Here is a 24288-nt window from a genome sequence, read left to right on the forward strand (position 1 = left end):
CAACTTTCTTTCATTTGAAACCACATTCAATCTCCATCCAAAGAATGATTTTCCCACCCACAACTTTCTGTTGGCGTGGGTTGAAGAGTTTCCCAGCAGTTCCTAAGATAAACTCCGCTCCTGTGGGCAGTTACTTGTAGGTGAGTGGCAGCACTGTGGTGAAAAAGGTTGGGAAAAATGTTGGGGCAATGACGCATCCTCACCTGACTTGATCCTCACCAGGATTTCTTCAGCCCAATACATCACAGCACATCCCTCCCCACCATCAGGAGTATCTACAGGAGGCGCTGCCTCCAGAAGGCAACATCCATCATCAAAGATCCCCACCATCTGGGCCATCCCATCTTATCACAGCTACCACTGGGCAGCAGATACAGAAACCTGAAGTCCCACACCACCAGGTTCATGAACAGCTACTTCCCTTCAACCATTCGGTTCTTGAACCAACTGGCAAAACCCTAATCACTCCCTCAGTATAGCAATACTACGACTACTTTGATCACTTTGCACTAAAATGGACTTTGTTTTTTTTTGTTCTAATTGTGTTCTTTCTTGTAAAAATTGTGTATAATTTATATTTAATTTATGTTTTTCTTGTGAATGTTGCTTATCTGATGCTATGTGCCTGTGATGCTGCTGCAAGTAAGTTTTTCATTGCACCTGTGCACACATGGACTTGTGCATTTTGCAATGAACTCATCTTTGACCTTGACTTTTTTTTTACTAGAAATGAAAATTTAAAAAACTACAGATCTGAAATAAAAACAGAACATGCTGGTACGTTAACTGTTTCTTCTTCCACAGATGCTGCCTGACCTTTGAGTGCTTCCAGCATTTTCTGTGTTTATTTCCTCGGCTGTAGACCCATTGGTTAGTGTCACCTACTGCAAAGATTTTCCCAGTTCACAAGACAGATAAACCCAAACTAGGGTCAGTGTCCTGCCTCATACCAGGGGAGCCACCCAACACACTCGATTAAAGCCCTGTCATAGGAAGAGATTACCGGGGGCAGATGGGAAGACTTAAGGATGTTCTTAAAGTCTCCTTGAGACTTCTCCATTGACTCCTGGGTATCCCCCACCCACAACCACTCAAGAGTGGAGCAGAAGCATTCAGGATAGCTCTGAGGACCTTGGATCCATGCATCAAGAACACACAGAAGCCCTACATAAATATGTTAGAAGCACATGACCTTTCAATCTACCCACCCATTCATCCAACAGTCCATCTCCTGCCCTATCTGTGGAAGATCTGCTTTACCTACATTGGCCTTACTGGACACCTCAGTACCCACAGAACCAGAGTGGAAATAGGTCATCCTTGTTCTCAAGGGAGTGCCGAAGAAGGTGATCCTTCAAGATTTGGTACATGGGAGTGGTTTGCTCAGCCAGCTAAGAGTCAGTCACGTTGATGAAAATTCAGAGTCACATCCAAGGACAACAGGCAAAGATGAAGGTTCCCTTCCCTAAAAGACAATACCAAACCACGTGTGTTTTTTTGTCAGTCACTATTACCAATATTAGATTTTTAATTCTAGATTTATTCAATTAACAATTTCAGTTCTCCAGCTACCGTGATGGGATTTGAATTTTTCCCTGCGAGCCAGGAACTTACGACTGACAATTAAAGTTTGCAATTTGCATATTTGGCTGATCTTCAAACTCCCACCTACATCCGCTGACTTCCTTGTTATCTTAATGTGATCGGGCACACATTATGCAATAGGCTGAAGAATAATACATTTGGCCACATATGTTTTCTGTGGATCTTTAATATCATTTGTTTTAAAGGTGTGATGAAACTTACAAACTTTTTCAAGAGTTTTATTTTGCAGATTGTGAATTTTGAGCACATTTTCCACTGTCCTAGGAGGGATTCATTCTATTAGAGTAAGGATTTTGATAAAGTTCCACACAGCAGGCTGCTCTGGAAGGTTAGATCGCATGGGATCCAGGGAGAGCTGATTGGATGCACAATTGGCTTGATGGTAAGATTAGAGGCTGATGGTGGAAGGTTGTTTCTTGGACCAGAGGCCCGTGACTAGTGATGTGCCTCAGGGGTCGGTGCTGGGCCCATTGTTGTTTGTCATCTACATCAACGATTAGGATAAGAACGTACAAGACATGGTTTGTAAGTTTGCAGATGATACTAAAGTAGGTGGTATTGTCAGCAGTGAAGGTGGTTATCAAAAATTACTGGGGGATCTTGATCAGCTGGGTATGTGGGCCGAGGAATGGCAAATGGAGTTTAATTCAGATAAGTGCGAGGTGTTGCATTTTGGAAAGTCAGATCCAAGTAGGACTTTCACAGTGAACAGCAAGGCCCTGGGAAGTGTTGTAGAACAGAGGGAGTTCAAGTACGTGGTTACCTGAAAGTAGAGTTGCAGGTAGACAGGGTGGTGAAGAAGGCTTTTGGCACACTGGCCTACATCAGTCAGGGCACTGAGTATAAAAGTTGGGAGGTCATGGTGTGGTTGTACAGGATGCTGGTGAGGCCGCACTTGGAGTATTGTGTTCCGATTTGGTCGCCCTGTTGTACTAAAGACGTTATTGAACTAGAAAGGGTGCAGAAAAGATTTACAAGGATGTTTCTGGGACTTGAGGGACAGAGTTATAGGGAGAGGTTGGACAGGCTAGGACTTTATTCCTTGGAGCATAGGAGACTGAGAAGTGATCTTATAGACATGTATAAAATCATAAGGGGCATAGATAGGATGAATTCTTTTTACCAAGACTGGAGAATCAAGAACTAGAGGACACAGGTTTAAGGTGAGCGGGGAAAGATTTAATAGGAACCTGAGGGACAACCTTTTTACAGAAAGGGTGGTGCGCATATGGAACGAGCTGCCAGAGGAAGTGTTTGAGGCAGGTACAATAACAACATGTGAAAGATAGTTGGACAGGTACGTAGGTTCAGAAGGTTATGGGCCAAATGCTGGCAAATGGGACTAGCTTGGATGGGCAGCCTGGTCGGCATGGACTAGTTGGGCTGAATGGCCTGTTTCTGTGCTGTGTGACACTATGATAATTCATGTGAGAGATAGGATGGATCCCTGTAAGGCATTAATTAAAGATGTCATCATTTTGCTTCTTCATGTGTCCTTGGGTTGCTTTAATTTGGCTTCAGGATGACTTTCCCAGATGGAGAACCCTGTTCTGGCTCTCCATCGCAGAGACAAAGCAGCTTCCTGTGAACAGAGGATCTGACCTATTCATGCCTATCAGTGAATCTGGAGAACAGCTGCCAGGAGTTTCTGCACAGCTGGATTGATCAGGATGGGTACACCGGACCAGATTATTCCAGAGATTTAAATTGTTCCCATTTTGAATGTTGCTCCAGAGAAATACTCATCCTTCTCGCTGACCACCAAAGTAATTTGAGACTTGGGCTCTTCTCCCATAACCCACAGAACAGGTAAAACCCACCACAGTGCTGGCTCCAACCTGTCCCAACATTACATGGCAACAGGGGCACTGTGCATGACAAGTTGAGGTTACTGATTGTCGACGTTGTTACCGAGATCAGTGTGGTTTGAAGTGACAATTCAGCAAGCCTTGGAGATCCCCACTTGTCTCTCTTCTGACTTACTTTATATGTGGGTGTAGCTGTGTAGGAAAGCCTTCATACAACCTTTTAACGTGAGATCAAGCCTCTTTACATCAGTCTTTTGCACGTCTTGCTCTCTGATACAGCTCACGAGGTTAGGCCTAACTGAAATGTCAGCTTGCCCTGACTGTAGTTGGGAGTGAACCTGAGATACTCAGATTAGCTTATTTTCATATACACCAGGGTGCAATGAAATTCCTTGCTCGCATGAAGCTCAGGGTAAACAGTACACATGGTAATAACAAATACAGCAATAAATACAATGACAAGCGCAAAAATGGTGTGAAGTATAGTTGTGCAAACTGAGGTAGTGCAAAAAGAAATACTGAAGTGACAATAACCGTCACACTTCTAAGAGGTAGATTTAAGGGTTCGACAATGTGGCAGCCCCACCGGGAAGGGGATGTGACAGAGGGGATTGGTTCAGGAGTCTGATAGCTATGGAGAAAAAGCTGTTTTTAAGTCGGGACATCCTGTACCTGGAAGGTAGACAGAGAAGAGGGAATGTCCAGGGTGCAGGCATCCTTGATGATACTGTTAGCCTTCCTGCAATGCACCGTGAAGATGGACATGCAAGTGAGAATGGGTGTCGGAAATATGTGTCAATGTTTGTGGACAGAAATCTAATACAAATAAGATTATTTTAAGTGACTTCTTGTCACAGAAATTAATATTTTCATTTTCTGCACTCTTTGTTCTCCAAAGTCCCTCACTTAACCAAGTGATCCTGGTCGCTCATGTAACTCCATCTAACTTACCAGCAGCAACAGTGCCCCAGAGGATAAACATACTCACATGTGCAATACAGGTCCGACATGTCTGAGCACACGGATCATGGGAGAAGCACTGGGAACAGGACGAGCACCTTATTGTGTGAAGTGAGCAGAAGTAACTGCAGTGCAATTTGCCTTGGTACTGAAAACAGTACCAATTTGAGTCTCACCTGCCCATCTGCCCAGCATTATAAAGAGAAATCTGCTTTCATTATTACTTGCTGATCTCCAAAGGCTTTCATTTAAAAACAAAGTTGTTCCAACTTTGGCAGATGTTAGGTTAATCAAATGGGCCACAAAGGTATCAGTGCATCCTGAGATAGTCCTGTGCTTGTGTTGAAATTCTATGTGTGGTTCTACAAAGCGACATATATGATCTTGGCTGCTCTCCAGGTCTTTGACCCTGTGTTCACCCAGACACATTTCCACAGCCACCCGTCCGTCCTGGACACTGTCTCTGCCCCCATCTTGCGCCACCTGGTTTCCAGCTGCATTTCCAGGCCTCCCAGTTTGGCCCCAACAAGGATCCCAGAAAACTGCGTTCCACTGGCTGCAACTCCCTCTGCTTCTCCTGCCACCCTTGCCGCCGTGCAGGGATACCTGCGGGACCCGTCTCTGTCTCTGCCGCAGCTCTGCGCCTCACTGTCCGCGACCGGCCGCTGACCTCTCCGATACTTAGTCCTCCGCTGGATCCACACCTTCAGCCGCTGGTTCTTCATCTTCCTCACGTCCAGGAAGGACCGGAAGCTCGGCCACTCCCAGGCCCTGGGCTGCCCCCAGGCCCCAGATGCCCCCAGGCCCCGGCTGCTCCCAGGCCCCTTACGCCTCCGGCTCCGACCTCAGCTCTGGCTGCCCCCGGGCTGGGACCTCTCACACCGCCACTGGGTCCTACTGCTCCTCTACTTCCACCACTATTCCCCACCTACCCCTGGTCTCTCAAGCCTTCCCCTACCCCTCGACCACCGACCACCCCCTCACTCCTCTGAGCCCCCATCTTCCTCCCATCCCACCTTCCCTGACCCCTCTAACTCTCCTCTCTCCTCTGACCCCGGCTCCATGCCGTGTCTTCACCATCCCCTCCGACCTTCCCCTCTCTGAGACTGAATGTTCTCTCCTCAGCAGGGGCCTTACCTTTGTCCCCCTGTGCCCGCACCTCAACGAGTTCTGCGCCCGCCGTGACACTGAGCTCTTCCTCCGCGCCTCCATCTCCGGGCCGACTTCTTTGTCAAGGATTCCCCACCCCCCACTGTGACCCCTTCTGCCTCCTTGAGTCCTCTTGGACATCTCATCCTGGCCTTCTGCCCGCTCTGGATCTCTTTATCTCTAACTGCTGATGGGCCATTAACCGTCTCACCCCCTCTGAACGCACTGTCCTCCACTCCCTCCCCATCAATCCTAACCTCACCATCAAACCCGCAGACAAGGATGGTGCTGTTGTGGTCTGGCGGACTGACCTCTACTTTGCCCAGGCCAGACGTCAGCTCTCCGACACCTTCTCTTTCTTATCCCTCAACCTGGACCCCACCAAGGAGCATCAGGCCATTGTCTCCCGCACTATTACTGACCTCATCACTTCCGGAGATCTCCCTTCGAATGCCTCCAACCTCATAGTTCCCCTACCCCGCGCTGCCCATTTCTACCTCCTACTAAAGGTCCACAAAACCAACTGCCCCAGTAGGCCCATTGTTTCTGCCTGCTCCTGCCCCACTGATCTCGTGTCCTCATATCTTGACTCCATTTTGTCCCCCTTAGTCCAGTCCCTTCCCACCTACGTCCGTGACACTTTGTGTGTCCTCCATCACTTCAACAACTTCCAGTTCCCCGGCCCTGACTGCCTCATTTTCACCATGGATGTCGAGTCTCTGTACACTTCCATCCCCCATCAGGAAGGCCTTAAGGCTCTCCACTTCTCTCTCGACAACAGGCCCAAGCAGTTCCCCTCCACTGCCACCCTCCTCCGTCTGTCAGAACCGGCATTCACCCTCAACACCTTCTCTTTCAGCTCCTCCCACTTACTCCAAACCAGAGGTGTAGCCATGGGCACTCACATGGGCCCCAGCTATGCCGGCCTCTTTGTTGGCTCCATGGAGCAGTCCATGTTCCAGGCCTGCACCGGTAACGCTCCCCAATTTTCTCCGCTACATTGATGACTGCATTGGGGCTGCTTCCTGCACCCGTGCTGAGCTCGGCAATTTCATCAACTTTGCCTCCAACTTCCACCCTGCGCTCAAATTTACATGGTCCATCTCTGACACCTCTCTCCCCTTTCTGGATCTCTCTGTCTCCATCTCCGGAGACAGACAAACCATAGACATCTTTTACAAACCCATTGACTCCCACAGTTACCTTGACGACGCCTCATCCCACCCTGTCACTTGCAAGGAAGCCATCCCCGTCTCACGGTTCCTTCGCCTCCACTGCATCTGTTCCCATGATGAGGCTTTCCACTCCAGGACATCCGAGATGTTCTCCTTCAGTAACCGGAGTTTCCCTTCCACCACCGTCAATGCTGCCCTCACCTGCATCTCCTCCATTTCCCGCACGTCTTCCCTCACCCCTCCCCCCGCCCCCCCGACATAACAGAGACAGGGTTCCCCTTGTCCTCACCTACCACCCCTCGAGCCTCTGCTAGGGCTTCTGCCCTCTTCCTTTCCAGGCCTGACGAAAGGCCTCGACCCAAAACATCGACTGTTTATTTCCCTCCATAGATGCTGCCTGACCTGCTGAGTTCCTCCAGCATTTTGTGTGTGTTGATACATTTTCTTTCATTTATTTTTCCTTCTCATTAGTACCATCCACAGCAAAGGTTCCTGCTGCCGATGGTTTAATGTGATTCATTGTGGAAGACAGTGCAAACGCAGGCATTTGTTTTCCATTTCTTCTCCCCACCTCTTTATAAAGTCCACAGAAATGTAGGCGAGGCACCTTTATGTAAGCACACGACCACAAAAATGTAACGAGAGTTTTTCTGCCTGTCCTCTTCACCATCATGCATTAGTTCCCTCGCTGGAATAATTACAGGTGAACCACTTTCTCCCTGTAGCTGCTGATACCCTCTTGGTCCTTCACCCAACTTGGGATATGGATACAGCAGGTAAACCGATGTTTCTCCCCCTCTCACCACAATGCAGAACTTTAGTGCACTGTCCCTCATGGAAAAACAAAACTGGTTAATGAAAGAAATGGCAGATGCAATAAAGAGCGGAGAGGATGTTCAGGGATAATAGACCTTGTGTGCAGTTACAGAGCACGACGAGATGGAGATGTGGTTGCTCGATTGCTTTGGTAAACTTTTGCAGAGGACAGGAGCAACCTTTGGTGGAAATTCAGATGGAGCTGGATAGGCAAAGCCAGTGGAGTTGGAGAAGGGGTAGACAAGCTCCAAACGGTGTTTGAGCATAGTCTGCATGAGGTGAGGGATTTAATGCTGTTACCTCACACCTCCTTAGACCCGGGTTCGATCCTGACCTCAAATGGTATTGGTATGAAGTTTGCATGTTCTCACTGTGACCATGTGGGTTTCCTCCAGGTGCTCCAGTTTGCTCCCACACCCCAAAGATGTGTGGATCGGTAGGATAACTGACCACTGTAAATTTCCCCCGATGTGTCAGTGAGTGACAGAATCTGAGGAGAGTTGATGGAAATGTGAGAGAAAAAAATATGGGATTAGGGTAGGATTAGTGTAAATGGGTGCTTGGTGGTCAGCACAGATTTGGTGGGCCAAAGGGCCTGTTGCCCTGTGTATGGCTCCAGGAGTCTATGTACTAAATGCAATGACCAGCTTGCTTACAGTGCGTTTCCACAAACAGTGAGGTAATTTGCCAATTGGCAGGACACTGGGAGAACTCTCCTGCTCTCCTGCAGTAAGGCCATGGGATCTTTTTATTCTCAGGTCAGATGGGACTTTAGCACGCTCTGGAAGAGAACACCTCTGACAGGCTGCATGCTGCCAGTTCTGCAGTGGGGGATCGGCTGAGATAATTTGCTCAACTTTCTAAAGTAGGACTTGGAGATGCACTCTCTGGCTCAGGGACTTAAGTGCTGGCAATGAGGCTCATAGGAACAGCTGGCATTTATATGATGCTTTTAACACAATGAATTGTCCCAAGGCAATGCACAGGGGCATTGTCAAAGAAAACATTGACACCAAGCCATATCAGAAAAGGTTTTAACTATGTCTTAAGAGAGGAGAGATAAAGTGGAACAGGGTTTAGAACAAAGAACAGTACAGCACAGTACAGGCCCTTCAGTACAGGATGTTGTGCTGACCTATATAAAGCTACTCCACAATCAATTAACCCTTCCCTCCTACACAGCCCATAACCCTCAATTTTTCTCACATCGATGTGCCTATCCAAGAGTCTTTTAAATGTCCCTAGTGTATCAGCCTCCACCACCCCGGCAGTGTGTTCCAGGCACCCACCACTCTCTGTGTAAAGAACCTACCTCTGACATCTCCCCTAAACTTTCCTCTTCCGACCTTAAACGGATGCCCTCTGGTATTGGCTATTGCCACCCTGGGGAAAAGGTGCTGGCTGTCTGCTCTACCTATGCCCCTCATGATCTTATACACCTCTATCTCAGTCCTCCATCGCTCCAAAGAGAAATCCCTAGCTTGCTCAATCTATCCTCATATGACATGTTCTCTAATCCAGGCTGCATCCTGGTAAATCTCCTCTGCATTCTCTCTAAAGCTTCCACATCCTTCCTATAGTGAGGCGACCAGAACTGGACACAATACTAAGTGTGGTCTAACCAGAGTTTTGTAGAGCTGCAACATTACCCTGCGGCTCTTGAACTCAATCCCCCAACTAATGAAGGCCAACACTCCATACACCTTCTTAACCACCCTATCAACTTGCACAGCAACTTTGAGGGGTCTATGGACTTGGACCCCAAGATCCCTCTGTTCCTCCACACTGCTCATAATCCTGCCATTAACCTCGTATTCTGCCTTCAAGTTCATTCTTCCAAAGTGTATCACTTCACATTTTTCCACTTTGAACTCCATCTGCCACTTCTCTGTCCAACTCTGCATCCTGCCTATATCCCGTTGTAATCTACAACAACCTTCTGCACTATTCACAACACCACCAACCTTCATGTCATCTACACACTTACTAACCCACCCCCCCACTTCCTCATCCAAGTCATTTATAAAAATCACAAAGAGCAGGGGTCCCAGAACAGATCCCTGCAGAATACCACTGGTCACCGACTTACAGGCAGAATACGCTCCATCTACTACCACCCTCTGCCTTCTGTTGCCAAGCTAATTCTGAATCCATGCAGCCAAGTCTCCATGGTTCCCATACCTCATGACTTTCTGGATGAGCCTACCATGGAGAAGTTTGTCAAGCGCCTTAATAAAATCCATATACACCGCATCCACCGCTCTACCTTCATCAATTTGTTTTGTCACCGCCTCATAAAACTCAATTAGGCTTGTGAGGCACAACCTGCCCTTCACAAAGCCACGCTGACTATCCCTAAGACCATGCTTCTCAAAATGCACGTTAAATCCTGTCCCTAAGAATCCGCTCCAACAGTTTGCCCACCACTGACATAAGATTCACGGGTCTATAATTCCCTGGATTATCCCTTCTACTTTTCTTGAACAACAGAACAACGTTTGCCATCCTCCTATAATGTTTTGCCATCCTTCTATTACGCTATTACACAACCAGCAACTCGGGTTCAATTCCCGCCACTGTCTGTAAGGAGCTTGTAGGTTCTCCCCATGTGTCTGCGTGGGTTTCCACCGTGTGCTCCAGATTCCTCCCACGTTCCAAAAAGACGTACGGGTTAGGAAGATGTGGGCATGCTATGTCGGCGCCAGAAGCGTGGCGACATTTGCTGGCTGCCCGCAGCACATTCTCAGTAATGCAAAAAGATGCATTTCGCTATGCGGTTTTATGTACATGTGACTGATAAATAAATATCTTATCTTCTTCATGTATGTGTAGAACGTCGAGGGGTTTTCCTTAATCCTACTCGCCAAGGCCTTCTCGTGTCCCCTTCCAGCTCTCCTAAGTCCCTTCTTAAGCTCCTTCCTGGCTACCTTATAATTTTCAAGAGCTCTGCCTGATTTTTGCTTCCTAAACCTTAAATACATTTCTTTCTTCCTCTTGACCTTCCACTTCTCTTGTCAACCATGGTTCCTTCACCCGACCATCCTCTTCCTATCTTAGAACCCCAGGGAGGTGTTCCCTGAACAACCTCCACATTCCCGTTGTGCATTTCCCTGAGAACATCTGTTCCCAATTTACACTCCCAAGTTCCTGCTTAGTGCCATCGTAATTAGCCCTCCCCAAGTTAAATACTTTCCCATATCGTCTACTCCTATCCTTGTTCATGGCTGTACGAAAGGTCAGGGAGTTGTGGCCACTGTCTCCGAAATGCTCGCCCGCCAGAATGAAGGGTGTCGACCGGAAACATCAACTGTCCATTTCCCTCCATGGATGCTGCCTGACCTGCTGAGTTCGTTCAGCACCTTTAGATGCAACTGAGGCATTGGATGAGCTTGAGGCATCTGTGATACAGTCACGTGCTCTCTCAACTCTGACGTCTCATCTCTGAGTCACTGCAGTATGGATTCCCCTCCCCCCTCTTCCCACTCCCCCTCTAGGAGATGAGCACAGTATCTGAGCTGACATTCTGGTGGTGTACAATCAGGAGGACTTTCCCCATTTACTCATTTCTTTCCTTCTTGCCTTCCCTCAGACTCATCGAGTCAAAGAGTTATACAACTCAGAAACAGGCCCTTCGGCCCAACTCATCCATACCGACCAAGGTGCCTTCATGAGCAAATCCCATTTGTCTGCATTTGGCCCGTATCCCTCTAAACCTTTCTGATCCACGTACCTGTCCAACTGTCTTCTTAAATATTATAACTATAATAATCATAATTGTATTAATCCACCTGCCTACCTGCTCTCCCAGAGTTCAGGTGAAGATTAAAAACGTAATGAGTCTATTTGAAGAAGAATATCTTCAGGGAAATATTAACTGACCTCTCAGTACCTAGTGAGAAATGGCTGCCATGTTAGTCCATTAAACAGTCTTCGAAGTAATGATTTGCTCTCAGACATTCCTTCAAGACATGAGGTTGTATTAATGTCGGATCATCAGTATATCTTCTTCCATACTTAGTTCATAACGTGTTACAGTGAGATCCGATGGCTTATCGCTTGTCACTTGAAATCAGGTTAATCACTGAAGTATTGCAACAGGAGCTTTCTGAACGTGTTACTGATGAAGAACATTAACCAAATTGTCTGAGTTGTGCCTTAGGTTTCCTGTTCATTCATTTTAATGGGCAAGGCATCATCAACAATGGGTGCTTAAATTTCAGATGGAAGACCCACCCCTCAAACTCGAAAACAAGACTCCAACCTTGAAACATGGAACACGGCGAAGTACCAAGGAGATTGGATTATCCATCAACACAAGCTCTACCTCTCTCTTTTGTAATAAATGGGTTCCCAAAGCAGCAGAGCATGTAACTGCTACTATTTCAAAAACAAAATACAGTATAATAACTATTTTCACATGACTCCAATGTCTGGAGATTTATGGAGAGCATTATGGCTCTGATTACCGACTTTCCATAACCTGTTTCAACAGCTCAAAGCTTCTTTTCCTTAGTTTCAAGAACAAAGTTAACAAGCATCAGTTATATCAAAAAATACTTAAAATTTACATTAAAGGTTTTGATTAGCTAGTTTCGTTAAAACAAACACCAATTATTCTAATTTAAAAGAGTAAAGATCCAGAAAATTGCTATGTTCTTTTTGGGAAGGGGGGGTGGGGTGTTGTTGGCAGGTTGTATCTGGTATCAAAGATTTACAGAGGAGGATGGCAGGTGTTGACTATTTGCACATGCAGCACTCCGAGCAGATCAGAGATGTCAGAAGCAAACTATAAATGCTGCAGGGCAGTTCTGTGGGTATGTTGGTATTGGTATTGGTTTATTATTGTCACTGGCACCAAGGTAGGGCAGGCATGGTAGTGTAGTGGTTAGCGTAACACTATTACAGCGCCAGCGACCCGGGTTCAATTCCAGCCGCTGTCTGTAAGGAGTTTGTACGTTCTCCCCGTGTCTGCGTGGGTTTCCTCCGGGTGCTCCGGTTTCCTCCCACATTCTAAAGACGTACGGGTTCGGAAGTTGTGGGCATGCTATGTTGGCGCTGGAAGCGTGAAGACACTTGCGGGCTGCCCCCAGAACAATCTACACAAAAGATGCATTTCACTGTGTGTTTCGATGTACATGTGACTAATAAAGATATCTTATCTTACAGTGAAAAACTTGTCTTGCATATTGATCGTACAGATCAACTCATTACGCAGTGCCGTTACATTGAGTTAGTACAGAGTGCTTCAAACCATACCAAAGTTATTTTTTAATGGCTGACTATTAAACCAACTCCATGAAGAAAAGTTGGTGCAAGCTGCATTTTCATGGTCTGCCCAACAAAAAACCATCTTCTCTGAGTGTCCTCTTCCAGATTTGTAACAGCCTGTTTGTTCAGTTGAGTTTTTAATGAATTCTTCTCTTGTGACATGACTCACTCATGGTGGATAATTTTGAGATAAGGCAATAACGTAAGAGGAGCATCAGTGAATTAGTGGTGTATGACACCTCTGTTCCTACTCCAGTGTGACTGGAGCCTTGCCTACAGGATATCAATGTTTAACAAAGCCAGAAACTGAAGCAGGATTTAATGCTTATTTTTGACCCCTCATCCATGTATGCAACAGAAACAGATCATCTCAAGAGATAAAGATTGGTTTAAAAGACATGTTAGAAAATTGTCTTAGGCGGTAGTGCCCTGCAGGCATTATCAGGTGGGCTGCCTCTTCTACCTGTGTGAGGTTAACTTGGAGCAACAACAGCTATAAATCCAGGGTTCTTGAGGAAGGGAAACATGTCTCTGAAATATTGCTGTCAAGTGTGTATAAAAGGCAGACTGTTCTTATGGAATCCATAGTTACAGAGTTGTAGAGTCATTGAGTTATACAGCACGGAAACAGGCCCTTCTGCCCAACTGGTCCATGCTGACCAAGATGCCCCATCCAAGCTAGTGCCCTTTGCCAGCATTTAACCCATAACCTTCTAAACCTGTCCCACCCATGTACCTGTCCAACTCTCTTTAAAAAGTTGTTATTATACCTGCTTCAACCACTTCCTTTGGCAGCTCATTCCATATATTATCCATATATTGAAAAAGTTGTCCCTCAGGTTCCAATTAAATCTTTCCCCTCTCACCTTAAACCTATGCCCTCTAGTTCCTGATTCCTCAACCCTGGGAAAAGGACTCAATGCATTCACCCTATCTGTGCCCCTTATGATTTTATACACCTCTGTACGGTCACCTCTCAGTCTCCTACGCTCCAAGGAATAAAGTCCTAGCCTGTCCAACCTCTCCCTATAACTCAGTCCCTCAAGTCCTGGTAATATCCTTGGAAATCTTTTCTGCACCCTTTCCAGTTTAATAACAACTTTCCTGTAGCAGGGAGACCAAACTGAACACAATACTCCAAGTGCGGCCTCACCAATGTCGTGTACAACTGCACCATAACTTCCCAACTTTTATACTCAATGCCCTGACTGATGAAGGCCAGTGTGCCAAAAGCCTTCTTCACCACCCTGCCTACCTGTGACTCCACTATCAGGGTCGCTAAAGTCACAATCTTCAGAACTCCTAATATGCCATCTGCGCATCTAGTGGCCATAGTGGACAGGCCCCACTGAGATCAAGTTTAGAACCTTTCCGGTTATGCAGCAGGGAAAAGCCTGCAAACTTTGCAGTTTGCTCAGAGGTTGGATGTTCATTCCAGATGGTGGTTTCATTCCACACTTTCCTCTCAGCTGCTACACTGTTCTTTCAAGGACAACCCTGTTTGCCTTGTTTGATAATCAACTTTGTTGAAGACAATGGAAGTGAGTGTCAGTCGGTGTTGAGGTATTATAGGCAGCCAATTCAATACACGTTATGCTGTTGGATTTTCTGATTCAATCCTTTTCCTTCCCTGTGAGAGATCATCAGGATTTGTTTAACCACAGTCTTTATTTTACAATTTTTGTCATTTTACACTTCTGTAAGACTTAGTTTTAGTGGCGTTACACAATCCAACTCACAGAGGAAAACCCCTTCTTGAATTTTATTACCAAATCCCAGTGTAGTTCTGAAGAGTGTTGGAGAAAATGAGTGGGGCTTACAAATGGCTTAGCATGTTGGAATCAATCCTGGTAGTACTCGGAACTATGTCTGTCCCAACCTCCTGTAAGAGGACATTCAGTAATCAGACTTAAATCATTTGAAAGATATGGAGTGGGCAAAAGTCTGACAACTGAATTATTCTTGCATGACTAATTCTTCGTAAGCAGCACAAATTTGACATTTAGTGCCCTTGAATTTCTGCCAGTTAAGCACAAAGTAAATCTATTTATATGGATTTTTTTGTTAGTGTCATGTAAGATTGCAACAAATCATTTTCTGACTCTCCAGGGTAAAAGTGTACCTTCTGCTTGTTGTTGGAATCACAGACTCAATTGTGAGTCTGGTAAAGTCCCTGGTCTCCTGGGCAACAGAAAAGAATGAGATAAATTATAAAGCTATTAGTATTTTTGTATTCTTCCTCTCTAAAGTACATCTATAGATAAATATCACTCTTGAGCTTGTACAATTATCTGTAGAATCATAGAACCATAGAAAACTACAGCACAGAAAAACAGGCCATTTGGCCCTTCTAGTCTGTGCCAAAACATTATACTGCTAGTCCCATTTATCTGCCCCCAGCTCATACCCCTCCAGACCTCTCTTGTCCATGTATCTATCCAGACAAAAGATGAAGTGTTGTCCCTCAAGTTTTCTTAGGGCTTTGTTATGACAGTGCGGGAGGCCACAGACAGAGGTCAGTGTGGGAGTGGGATGGGGAAACACAGTGCCGGGTAACCATAAATGCAGGGTCATTGCTGAGAGCCGAACACTCTGCTCCGCCAACCAATCCCCAATCTGCTTTTGGCTTCCCCAGTGTAGAGGAAACCACATTGTGAGCATCCTGGACTGGAAACATTAATTATTTTTCCATAGATGCTGCCTGACCTGCTGAGTTTTTCCAGTATTTTCTGTTTTTATTTCAGATTTCCAACATCTAGAGTTTTTTTGTTTATTTTTCTATGGACATACATTCGATGGCGATTGCACAACATTCAATTCCGTTTGTTCTGCCTCAGAAAATGTCAAGTCCATGCCTGCTAATCATTCAGGCAAGAGCTGATACATGACAAGTAATGTGCTACAAAAGTGCCAAGAAATTAGCATATTCAATGAGAAAGAGTTCATCCACTTACCTTTGCCATTTAATGGCATCACCGTTACCAAGTCCCGCACCATCATTATCCCAGGTTTTACGTTTGACCAGAAACTCAAGTGGACCACCCATGTAAATACCATGGCTGCAACAGCAAGTCAGAGACTGTGTACCCTGTGGTAGTGACCAACCTCCTGACAATCCAAGGACTTTCCACCATCCACAAGGCTCAAGTTGGAAGTGTTCCTCTCCAAGTCACACATCATCCTGCCTTGGAAATATATCTCCAGTTCTTCATCGTCACTGGGTCTAAATCCTGGGGCTCCCTCCTCCCCAAAAATACTGTGGGAGTACCAGCACTAGATGGACTGCAGAGGTTCAGGAAAAGTTGTTCACTGCCACCTTCTCAATGGCAGTTAGGGATGGACAATAAATGCTGGCCTTCGTGGTAATATCCGGATCCCAAAAATAAATAAAATTAAACATACTTTAAAAAGCACTGGCCTCAGAAGTACTTAAGCAAGTGGATCACTGTTTCCTGGTGGATCATGAGTTTTCTACCAGGTCTGAGGTTTCGATTGTCAAACATTTTCGCTCGTCAAACATTTTCGCTCAATCAACCGAAGTCTGTGCTGGTGCATTGAAGGCAGTGGTGTTGCAGTGGCATTGAAGCCCGTCTTCACCAAGGGGTGGCTCCCGAGTATTGGGAAATGATCCATGTTTTCCAAGGTCTTGGAGTGAATCTTTACTGGCGGAATGTAGTGTGTGCCGAGGGAGCAGGGGGTTGGTGGAGGACCCTGGTTTGGATATGTTGAGTGCAAGGCCTATTCTCTTGCATGACTCAGTGAACAAGTCGATGATGACTTGGAGCTTTGCCACTGGGCATGTGTAAATGCAAGCATTGTCTGCACACTGCATCTCACCTACTGAGTTTAGGGTGGCCTTGGTTTGAGAGTGCAGTCACCGTGATTTCCAATAAGCTCTGAAGATTAGCTCCTCTCCTGTGGGGACTTTGTTAGAGATCAGGTGTAACATTGAATCAGAAAGACTGAGGGAAGTATTGGGGCAAAAAACACAGCATTGTTTGAGACTTCATTGAGATTGGCTCCATTGTAGACCAACCTTGTTGTAAATCAACATCCCCTACACTAAGGTCTAATTACACTCAGTCGCCTCTGTTGGGCAGACCACAGTACGCACATGCACAACACCAGACTCTGGAAACAGACTCTATTCCAAGCCCTGTCATGAGAATAGATTATCAGGTGGTTTATGAAACCATTCAAGGATGTACTTAACAAAATCTCCCTGAAAAAATGCAACCTCTGCACTGATTACTAGAGTCCCTGAGTCATGGTCACTCAAAGTGGAGAAGGAGTATTTGGGAAGAGACTTAGAACCTCAAATCCACGCATCAGGAACAAAGAAGCCCTCCGTAAATGGCAGAAGAAGCACACTACCTCACAGATTAGCTACTCACCCATTCCGTCAAGTATCTCCTGCCCCATCAGGATGTCTGAGATTCCCTCATTGACCACATTGGCCACCTCAAAACCCACAAAACCAGACAGGGAACAAGTCATCCTTCATCCAGATGAGAAGATTTTGAGAAATATCCCATCTGATTGATCACGAAGGCTACAAAATTAACCATATAATGCAATTGAAATACTTTTTTCAAAAGCTTTACTAAAACGTCTGCAAAATTGTAACTCCGCTACAGTGGCCCCTTTGAACAACTTTGTAGAGAAGATCAAGTTAGAATCCCACCAAATTTAAGAAGATGTTTTACTCATCAGCAGAAATACAAGAGAGCCCACATTGGCACCCCCCTTAAGTAATATATAATAGTGATCCTTAATCACTAATATAACTTTTAAATCAGTTTGATTTGGACACACCACTGGTGTTCTTGGATGTCACATATTTCCTAAATCAATAGAGCAATTGTTAGTGGCTTTTATTTTATTGAAGTAGACAAGAAACTGAATCTCCGATGTATCCTCTTTGATCCCATATATATTTTACATCTGGGCACTGGCACTTTAAAACTTTCCTTGTGTTTTCCAATATATTTAGGGAACAAATAAAAGATAATTAGAAGCAAAACCACTCTGTGGCTTCTTTGGTAAGTCATGTATTTTTTCCAGTCTAAAGAAACAAGCAGTTGTGGCTGGAGCCAGAAACTATAAGAAGCCTGCAGACAAATGCAAAGCTTGTGTGGGAATGGGTCAACATAATCTGTCCCAGTTCTGCTTGTCCAGACTTTCTTTCTCTCCCCCTTTGTGTGTCTTGGTTCTGTGGTGAAAAAGAGGAAGTCTATACCACAAATTCTCAATTATTTCCTATTCACAACCTGTCTTGACTAAGCACTTTATGCATCTGGTACATTATCTGGGTCTGAACTCAGCAATCCATTTGTGTATTTTTCTGCACCATATTAGTCCATGTTTGCACTTTGTAGCTTTAAAGTGATCTGCCTAATGTCATCTTGGATTTACCAGGCAGCTGAATGGAAATAAGCAAAATTTGTGTCCACTTAAATTCTTCCATGTTATTTGGAATTTGTTAAACCTAAATGTTTGAAGGTTTCAGTCTTTCCACTTTTTTAATTTAGTTAAATTCAGCAAGTGTAGTAGAACATAGAACATAGAACAATTACAGCACAATTCAGGCCCTTCGGCCCACAGAGCTGTGCCGAACATGTCCCTACCCTAGAAATTACTAGGCTTACCCATAGCCCTCTATTTTACTCAGCTCCATGTACCGATCTAACAGTCTCTTGAAAGACCCTATCGTATCAGCCTCCACCAACGTTTCCAGCAGCCCATTCCACGCATTCAACACTCTCTGAGTAAAAAACTTACCCCTGACATCTCCTCTATATCTACTCCACAGCACCTTAAACCTAGGTCCTCTTGTGGCTATCAATTCAGCCCTGGGGAAAAGCATCTGACTATCTACCCTATCAATACCTCTCGTCATCTTATACACCTCTATCAGGCCCCCCCTCATCCTCCGTCTCTCCAAGGAGAAAAGGCCAAGTTCCCTCAACCTGCTTTCATAAGGCATGCTCCGCATTCCAGGCAGCATCCTTGTAAATCTCCTCTGCACCCTCTCTATGGCTTCCACATCTTTCCTCTAGTGAGGCGATCAGAACCGAGCACAGTACTCCAAGTGGGGTCTGACCAGGGACCTATATAGCTGCAACAATACCTCACGGCTCCTTTAAGAATTTAAAGTAATTTAAGAATTACCAGCGCCCGTGTGTAAGTTGGAAATATGTTGTTAAATTGAACAAACATAGGAAGTCAGATTCAGCAGGGACTTTAAGATCCCATTTTTCCCACTCAAGGTATAATGTTGGGAAAGGAAGAGACCTTCATTCCTTAAATACCAAAATCCTGAAGATGCTGTAAATCTGAAATAAAAACAGTAAATGCGGTAATGACTCAACAAGTCAAGCAGCATCTGAGGAAAAAGAAGCAGAGTTAAATCTTCAGGCAAGTCAAAGACCCCTCGCCAGAGATAAAACAAGTTATCTTAACTTGCAGAGTGGTTGAGGGAGGGAATATCTCTGATAGGGTGAGACTGTTAACGATAACACTTTTGCATCTGTCCCCCACCCTTTCTGCAACCTAAAACTAACTTATTTTCTCACTTTTCCAAGTCTGATGAAAGGTATTTGACCTGCGGCATTAACTCGGTTTCTCTCTCCACAGAAGCTGCCCAACCTGCTGAGCGTTTCCAGCATTTTCTGTTTTTATTCATCATTCCCACTGCATTCCTCTGACTCAAGCTGAATGTGTCTTTCCCATGGGATGTGGATATAAGGCAGCAGCAGGTGAGCAGCATCGGTTTTATCTGTTTAACATTCCTGAAGATACTATGGGTTTGAAATTATAAACACACAGTCTATTCCAGCAACGTCATTAACTGCATCACAAAAATTTTCCACTCTCTTAACGATTAGCTTACTCATGACCATCATCACAAAATTATTCATTTAAAATGCCTTATTGTCTCATCAGTATTCCAGCCATAAAACTATGTTCCAGGGTGTTTCCTGATAAATCAGGTACAGAGTCATCGTAGGGCATTAGTTGTTTAATGAAGTAGTGGATTCCATTGAAGTATTCATTAAGCACAACATAGGCATAGGCAACTGTACTTTGGGTGCCTGTATATATCTGAGAGTTCTCTGCATAAGGTTTGGAAAGAAAGCTTCCAAGAATCATAGAAACATAGATAGAAACATAGAAAAACTACAGTACAATTCAGGCCCTTCAGCCCACAAAGCTGTGCTGAACCCTAGAAATTACTAGGCTTACCCATAGCCCTCTATTTTACTCAGTTCCATATACCGATCTAACAGTCTCTTGAAAGACCCTATCGTATCAGCCTCCACCACTGTTGCCGGCAGCCCATTCCACACACTCACCACTCTCTGAGTAAAAAACTTACCCCTGACCTCTCCTCTTTATCTACTCCCCAGCACCTTACGGCCACCAATTCAGCCCTGGGGAAAAGCCTCTGACTATCTACCCAATCAATACTTCTCATCATCTTATACACCTCTATCAGGTCCCCCCTCATCCTCCATCTCTCCAAGGAGGAAAGGCCGAGTTCCCTCAGCCTGCTTTCATAAGGCATGCTCCGCATCCCAGGCAGCATCCTTGTAAATCTCCTCTGCACCCTCTCTATGGCTTCCACATCTTTCCTGTAGTGAGGCAACCAGAACTGAGCACAGTACTCCAAGTGGGGTCTGACCAGGGACCTATATAGCTGCAACAATACCTCTCGGCTCCTAAATTCAATTCCCCGATTGATGAAGGCCAATACACCATATGCCTTCTTAACCACAGAGTCAACCTGCGCAGCCGCTTTGAGTGTCCTATGGACTCAGACCCCAAGATCCCTCTGATCCTCCTCACTGCCAAGAGTCCTACCATTAAGACTATATTCCGCCAACATATTTGACCTACCAAAATGAACCACTTCACACTTATCTGGGTTGAACTGCATCTGCCACTTCTCAGCCCAACTCTGCATCCTCCGCAACCTCTGACAACCCTCCAAACTATGCACAACACCCCTAACCTTCGTGTCATCCGCAAACTTACTAACCCACCCCTCCCCTTCCTCATCCAGGTTGTTTATAAAAATCACAAAGAGTAAGGGTCCCAGTACAGATCCCTGAGGTACACCACTGGCCACCGACCTCTATGCAGAATACGAACCTTCAACAACCACTCTTTGCTTTCTGTGTGCCAGCCAGTTCTGGATCCACACTGCAATGTCCCCTTGGATCCCATGTCTCCTCACCTTCTCCATAAGCCTCACATGGGGTACCTTATCAAACGCCTTGCTTTATCATCACAGAGGCACCGCAGGGGTATCTTGCTGACCATGTTCTGATTCACAAAATGCTGGTGAGCAGGTACAAGGAGTAACTAGTAAAACGAACAGAATGTTTTTGTTTATTGCAAGGGGAATTGAGGACAAAAGTCGAGAGGTTTCCATTATTTAGGGCTGTGGTGTGAGCACACCTGGAGTAGTACATGTGGTATTGGTCTCCTTATTTAAGAAAGGATGTAACTCCATCACAAGTAATTCACAGCAGACTTTCTGGAAGGATACCTTCTTCTGAGGAAATACCGGACAGTCAGCTTGTACCCACAGGAGTTCAGAGGAGGGAGAAGTGACTTGATTGAAACGTGGAAGATGTTGAGGGATCTTGACACGGTGTTCATGGAGACAATATGTTCTCCTGTGCGAGAGTCTTGAAATAAGAGTCACTATTTAAACAGGAGGTTACCCATTTAAGACAGAGGTCAAGTAAATTTCTTTCTCTCAGTCTTTGGAACTCTCTTCCTCAGTGGAACCAGTGTTTTTAAATATAGTATTTAAGACAGAAGGAAGGAAGGGATTGAAATGTTACTCGGGAGGGGAGGGGGGTGGTGGTTACAATCAGAAAAACCATGATCCTATTCAATGGTAGTATAGGTTTGAGGGACCCAGTGGTCTAATCTTTCTCCTAATTTGTATAGCAAATCAAGAGACCACAAAGCGAGGTTACTGAGAACAACATAACATCTGGGAACCATATTTCTAAACTCACAGTAAGGATTTCCTTAGCGTTAGCAACCACCCCATGCCCTCTGTAAACATGTGCCTTCTCATTATTGTCAATGCTTGGCAGCAAAATATATTCCAGTCGGAAAATTTGTCCTGTTGTAACTAGGCCTTCTGCTATTTTCCTGGTTGTGTTAACACTGATAGCATCTAATATCAGCAGTCTGAGATTTGGAATTGTGAATAAATTCCATCAGTCTTTCCAAACAGCTGAAGTCAGCAGGAAACCTCCAAGTGCACGGTCAGCAGGAAGTCTCGCCCCCATTTAGTGTGATGACCTTCTTCCCTGGCTCCAGCTCTCAAGCCTTGCCTAACTTGGTAGGGAGGTTCGAAGACAGAATTGATTGGAAACCTGTTTTGTGGATGGAAAAGCAAGGTCAGTTTCCAGTCTACCGAGAAGGCTGTCTGAACCATCGGCTTGAATTGGAGCCAGAGGAGCCAAGAGTCCTCCTCCAAGCCCACAAATATCCAAGCCCAGCAAGGATTCTCTCATCAACACCACACTCCACCAATGGCCAGGATGGGCCTCGAGGTTAACAAACATTGAGCAGGACTGAATCCGGTAAACACTATCGAGTTGCGTCAGTTAACCCTGCCAATACATCTTCCATGAAATCTAGCTCTCTAATGGTCCATCTTTGCCACAACTCTTGGCTTGGCCTGATGACAAAATTCACCCTCCACCCCCACCCCCACCCCAACCAGACTCACATACTGAACCCCTTCCTCCAGCCTCCCTTCGTCACTATTCTGACCTGCACGAACTAAACCAGATTAGATCAGGCATATCCAGACTGCTCTATATCTGCATCAGAACAATTCAGGTCTTGCCCACTCAACAAGTGGACAGGTAAGTTTACCAGGGGGAGACATCTATTTTATTTTAGTTGGCATTTTGAGCAGCCTGGAAGGAGATCAGCTGGAAAAAGTCCTCCCTAATTATGTTGATCATGGTCCAATGAGATTATTGGGATCTGCCTCCCTTCTTAAGCAGTGGCCTCAATGGGGGAATGTTTCGTACCAGTTAGATTTCACCTTTTATTGGTGTGCTGAAGCCATGTCAGATTGGGTCCCACTCAGACTATTGAGAAATTGGTCAAAGTGACTGAGGAAGCAGAGCGAAGGTGGTCTCCATCACAAAAACAAGCTTTGAAATGGGACCTCATTGAGTTCAGTGCAGCTGATGACCCTCAGCTACCAGCAATTAGGGTCCTAGTTCTTAAAGTCACACTACCCTGGTGTCCAGACAGCAGCAACAGATGTCACGGCTGCCATGGAGGAGACCAAAGCTGCAGAGGAGAGGCAAGAGCTCATAGATTCATTGAGTCCAGCTCAATGAAATCCTAAAGACATGCTGGTTGGTAGGTTAATGGGCCAGGAGGGTAGAATCTGGGGGGAGTTGATGGGAATGTGTGGAGAATAAGATCAATGTAGGAATAGTGCATTGGTATTGGTATTGGTATTGGTTTATTATTGTCACTTGTACCATATTGTCTTGCATACCGATCGTACAGGTCAATTCCTTACACAGTGCACATACATTGACTTCGTACAGAGTGCATTGAGGTAATACAGGTAAAAACAATAACAGTACAGAGTAAAGTGTCACAGCTACAGAGAAAGTCCAGTGCAATAAGTTGCAAGGTCACAACAAGATAGATCGTGAGGTCAGAGTCCATCTCATTGTATAAGGGAACTATTCAATAGTCTTATGATTGTGGGATAGAAGCTGTCCTTAAGCCTGGTGGTATGTACCCTCAGGCTCCTGTATCTTCTGCCTGATGGGAGAGGAGAGAAGGGGTCTTTGATTATGCTGGCTGCTTCGCCAAGGCAGCGAGAAGTAAAGACAAAGAAGGAGAGGCTGGTTTCCGTGATGCTCTGGTTGAATGGATGGTTGATGGTCAGCATGGACTTGGTGGGCTGAAGGGCCTGTTTCCGTGCTGTATCTCTCTATGAAGCTGTGATTTATGCCTAGTGGGAGGTTCAAGCACCAGCAGGGGCCAGGGGACTCCCAGGATCACCATCAGAAGGTTCTTGCAGGAGATGGCTACTGCTGTCTCCTCTGGAAATGAGAATCACTGGGGCAAGGTCTCTCAGGCTATGTCACGGTGATCTGCACACCAGCTACCTCTGCACACCATCCACAATGTCCACTCTAACTCATGTTCAGAGTCGATGTTACTTTGACCTCCACAGGGAGAACAGTCGGGGCACCAGAGCATCAACAAAGGTCTTCCAGAGGAACAACATCCACCTTAGTAACAACAACCTTGGAAAACTCATGTGTGTGAGAGAGTTCTGGGTATTTCTCTGGGAGTACACCCCTTGCAAGTTGGTGCATCTTGGCCTCTGGCCTTGAGTTCTCCAAAACAGCATCTCCAGTACCAGACTGCAGTCAGTAGTATCCCTGCTAAGGCACCACTGACAAGCTATCTCAGCAGCAAAATACTGGCACAAA

The 24288-nt window shown here is 45.5% G+C and overlaps 1 protein-coding gene across 1 annotated transcript in view; it reads left to right on the forward strand.

Annotated features, from left to right (window-relative positions):
- The window catches only part of LOC127581976 (tenascin-like), a 283091-nt gene that overhangs the window by 78683 nt on the left and 180120 nt on the right, over positions 1-24288 (forward strand). The window contains exon 2 of the mRNA XM_052036811.1: positions 19418-19539. The gene's annotated coding sequence lies outside the window, so the exon portion shown is untranslated. The remainder of the gene's footprint in view (positions 1-19417; positions 19540-24288) is intronic.

Source organism: Pristis pectinata, chromosome 23, assembly GCF_009764475.1.
Source record: "Pristis pectinata isolate sPriPec2 chromosome 23, sPriPec2.1.pri, whole genome shotgun sequence".
Classification (NCBI taxonomy): domain Eukaryota; kingdom Metazoa; phylum Chordata; class Chondrichthyes; order Rhinopristiformes; family Pristidae; genus Pristis; species Pristis pectinata.